This window comes from Olea europaea, unplaced genomic scaffold, assembly GCF_002742605.1.
Source record: "Olea europaea var. sylvestris unplaced genomic scaffold, O_europaea_v1 scaffold1564, whole genome shotgun sequence".
Lineage (NCBI taxonomy): Eukaryota > Viridiplantae > Streptophyta > Magnoliopsida > Lamiales > Oleaceae > Olea > Olea europaea.
This window is the reverse complement of record NW_019233246.1, coordinates 50020-54943: the sequence shown is the minus strand read 5'-3', so window position 1 is coordinate 54943 and position 4924 is coordinate 50020. Positions and strand designations below refer to the sequence as shown.

Below are 4924 nucleotides of genomic sequence, written 5' to 3'. Positions count from 1 at the left end.
TGAAGCCCATTAATAGTCATTTTCCAAAAGAACTTGTCATCATCTCTCTCCTTTTTCCCATACTTGAGAAAAGGAATGGTTAATGGATTCTGAAAGTATACTTCAATGCCCCTCTTTTCTTCTTCCTCAATGTAATTTACTTATTTATATATGTGTGTGTAGTACATGTGAAAGCTACATACAAAATCATACCCATTCAAGTTAAACTCGAAAATTGTGTCCCATTGTTCAACCGTCTTAATTAAAAACTATATATATTTAGCCCATATTTGATGGGGATTAAAATCAGATTTTTAAGATATTTTGACAAAAGTTGATGAAATGTATGGTTGAAAAATTGTAAGTCTTATAAAATGTGCGGTTAAAATAAGTTGCCAAAAACTAGAATGTGTATAACTTATCATTTGAATTTATTAGGCATATCTCCTTGATCATTGATTTTGACTTAGATTAAAATTTAGATTTTTGTTAAGAAGTGTAATCTTCAACATCTCCTAAGATCTTTTAAAGCTTAACATGTGATAATTTCATAAATGGATGACAGCAAAACTTAAATTTAGATATGTTGTGTGACTTTGATATTGTCTGGAACAATTCCATTTTACAGCATAAGCGGTTAAAAATGGGGGACACATTATATACTGTCTCAGTGAGTCTCTAATCTATAGAATGTACAACACCTATACATCTATCTTTATTTCCACATGAGCATCGCAAGATTAAATAGGTGTCAGAGTACATATCAGATTGCCCCGACGTAGGCCCTCTTACTGAGTCCAGAACAGCATCTAACTCATCTTTTTACACTTGTCTATTTGTAGCCCACCTTGTAAAGTTAAACGAGAATTTTCGACTATAAGAAAATAACTTTCAACAACAATAATAATGTGTGTGTGTTTGGGGTGGGGTGTTATTTTTAATCTACAAATACCTCCCAGCTAGAACAACTCACTTCCATTTCTTGCAACTTCCTGTTCACAGCTATGGTTTATCGCATAGAGTGAATATTTCAAGAAGAGAGAAATACAATACAATTGTCTGGTTCTATTTCCATACCTTCTCCTTCAATCCTTCTATACTTTTCCTTACAGGTCAGTGACTCCTGTTAACTATAATTATACAATACTTTCCATTTTCTAGCATTATCCAAATCAGGCTATAAACTAATTCAACTTGTAAACACAATACAATTGCTTTGCTTATTTCAGCTTAGGTTCAATGGAGTTTCCGAATAAAGGATCCGAGTCATCTTCACAACTTAGGAAAATTGGAAGAGGAAAAATTGAAATCAAGAGGATCGAATACACCACAAACCGACAAGTCACCTTCTGTAAACGCCGAAATGGCCTACTTAAGAATGCTTATGAATTATCTGTGTTGTGTGATACTGAAGTTGCTCTTATCGTCTTCTCAAGCCGTGGAAGGCTCTATGAATACGCAAATAACAGGTTAAGTTTTCATTGCTTGCTTTTCAAGATTCATTTTACATAATTTATGCTTTCATTTTTCATTTTGAAGAACCCTTTTACACGATCAAGCTTAAATTGTATGGAAAGTTCAAATATTTTTCATTTCCCACAGTTTTTCATCAGCATTTTTACTGATGATCATCTTTTATTATTATTATTATTATTTTTTTTTTTTGGAACTTACTGATGATCACAAAATTGTTAGGTTTTCATCTTCTGTCATGGATTTCTTAGGAAACATTCACATGCCTTTCTTGCTTATTTCCTTGATGAACTTTGTGAGTAGTTTTTTTATTTTTTTATTAATGGGCTTCTTCCCAGATCTATACCTCTAAGATCTGTTGCAATTGATGGACAAAGAAGTGATGTAATAAACAGTAGGAGTTTAAAGATCTTGTAGGGTTAAAGAAAATATGAAAGAATTGAAACATCACCTTTTCTGTGTGTGTCCACTGCGTGCTATTCTTTGTCAATTTCTCATTTGTCCAATCACTTCATCTCATTGACACTTCCTAATTCATGTCAGTTTCAACAAATCAAAGAGACAATTAACCTAACATTTTGCAAATTAGGGTTCAAATCCAAAGCTTAAAAGGGTATGAAAAATAACTCATTAGATTTCCATATCAGTTGGTCAAAATGACAAATTACATCAATTTCACAAGATGGGGTGCTTTTCAATTTTCCTGTTTTTACCATTTTACGCCTCTTGGTAGAGTGCATTCTGTTGATGGAACATTAAAGCATGGCCACCTTAGTTAGGGTTTGAAATAAGTTGTCTACAAAGTTTATCTCTCTTAGCCAAAGAATCTTTTGTCATGTCAGATATGATTTTTTAATTCTAAACTTATTCCCTTTCTTGAGGTTTCTCTTTCATGATCTCTTTGGTCTAAAATTTTTATCTCAAAAGGTGAAAAATTTACCTTTTTTGCATCTTACTCTCAAAGTCCACTTTTTGAAGCTAAAAAGAGCTTATGAAGATATGAAGAGGCAACATAAGCACAAAGAGGGGGAAAAAAAGGGTTGAACCCCAACTTTGAGAACCCCACCGTCCAGTCCCTAGAGCATCGTAAGGGAGGTAAATTGCGGGATGTGCCTCAACAAGTCAGGGAACAAGAGTTTGTCCGTACACTGGTGCCCACAAAGAGTCCAATTTTATATCTCAGGAATCGAACCCTCACACTGTGGTTGAGACTATCTCACTCATGTTCTTTGCACCACTGGGATATGCCCCGGAGGGCAACAGAAGCACGAAGAATTACATAGCTAAAGTGGGTACGTAACCATTTTTCGTTAGACTATTTTCACAATTTTATGCTTCTAGAAATTGAATTTTGAGAGGGAAAACAGTTTTCCTCAAGTTCAAGACATAGAGACAAACTTTGGTATGGAGATTCTATCAATATAAGTGTTAGGAAGTTTATTCAAAACATGACACCTCAAGATATCAGTCAGCATTTAAGCTGTCGTGATTTTAATTGTTTGAAATTCGAGGTGTTGTGAATTGAGTGGATGGCTCTACTAAACTATCCCACCACAAAATTTCTTCAAGATATGAGAGTAAAAATAAAGAAAATGAAAGTTTCTTTACTTCTACTCAGCTCCTTCCATTGCATGGGAAAGAGTGCATAAAAATGGCTGCTCTGAACAAACATACAGAAGAAGAGTTCACAAATTATTCCACCTATTACACACTGAATTAATGAGGTGAACAAGAAGTACAAGAAGAATTAGCAGGAGATATTGACATTTTATTATGTTAAACAAACTTATATGACTGACTGATAAGGACGATCTACAAGAAGTATTGGCAATCCGGATCTAAGTAGATTGGGTGACCCTTGTTGATTAAGTGGCTCATTTTTCTGTATATGGGGCTAGTTAATGGAGCAAAATGAACGGATCGTACGATAAACATAGACAATTTGTCAAAGGCCACTACATTTCTTGTGTCGATCTTAGTATTCTTTTTTCGATTTTAATGGTCAAGTTTGCACAACAACCCCAATAAAGGCTTCTAGAGAAATGATGGAATTGGACAACATGAAATTCATAATTCCATCTTATTAAACTAGGGCGCCCCTTTTCTTTTTCCCTCATTTCTCATTTTGTTGATTGAAGTCTTTGCCGTCTGATCTCGGGATCAAATCTTCAGTATTGAGATGCTTAACGCAGTTTATTATGAAATTTTTAATTAAAACAATACTCATTAGGGTTTTTACCCGTTATTTGAATTATAAAAAGTGTTTTCTTGACATTCTTTCACGCAATATAGTCAATCATTTTCAAGTGACATGATGTTACATTTTGACTTCTATGGTCAAGTAGCTAGGCTATATTTGATGTTCTTATGCAACCCAAATCTCGTTAAGACAAATATGGTAGAGAAGCTTTTTTGAAGTCCTTTTAAGCAGTAGTATAGGAAGATTTTTTGAAAAATTATTTGTTATATGCATTATAGTAGAAGGCACACATACAACTTATTTACTTTGTACTATATAATTATTTATACATACGAAACATTATTTATTCTCTCTCTCTCTCTCTCTCTCTCTCACACACACACACACACATATTGGATGACTCCACCTGTCAATTCAGAATTTTCTGAATTCTTATGAAAAGCTTCAATGTGGCGCATTATCGAACTCCTAAATCCTGACTGCCAATCCATAATTGTTTGTTAGGCAATTTTGTTGTCAAACGACCTTCCCGGGCGATGATATAACCTCGGTTGTTTATTATCAATCGGCCTCGGCCTAATGATTGATTAGCACGTCGACACAATTAACGAGACAACACAATCCACTTTGTTATGGACCGTTCGAAGTAACCTATTTTATAGTGTTGCTCACGGTTCCCGCACCATTCCTTGGAAGGCTATGTTATTATTGTTGAGGCCCAATTATTTGAGTCGAGCCTTGATCCACCACTTAGCCCTAATTGTAACTTACCTTCTTTGGACAATACTCTTGGCATATATTCCCCTCAACCTCTCGGCCTCCATTTAGAGTGAAAAAACCCTCTTTGTGAGCTTCTCTCTCTCGGCCGTTTCTTCCCTCCCTCTCTGTGACCTTTGTGGTTGATATATTGTGGGTATTTTCTTGGCCTTCTTCTTCCCATATCCATAGCAACCGGACCGTGGTGGCACAAGGTGATATTGGAGTTGTCTCAAGAAATGGTGTCGATATTTTGGGTAAACTGAGTCCGGTTTTGCACTGCTTGGCTGTGGAATTCGGTCCTACAGGTGGTATCAGAGCTAGTTGAAGCTTTCCCAGCCTGAAATTTGTCAAAAACCGACGGCAAATCGCATTTTGGGGTTGAGGAACCGCGGCTGCAACCTTGATTTTCGGCCAATCCAGCCACTTTCCAGCGAAACCGAACCCATATCCAGGTTCAGCAGGCTGAGGCGCTCCCTCGGCTGTGGCGCGTGGTGGCGGCGGCGACCGGCGGCG

At 36.2% G+C, this 4924-nt stretch overlaps 1 pseudogene; it reads left to right on the top strand.

Moving 5' to 3' along the window:
* Positions 1 to 1208: 1208 nt before the first annotated feature.
* Positions 1209 to 4924, top strand: part of LOC111376827 — a 38936-nt pseudogene continuing 35220 nt past the window's right edge.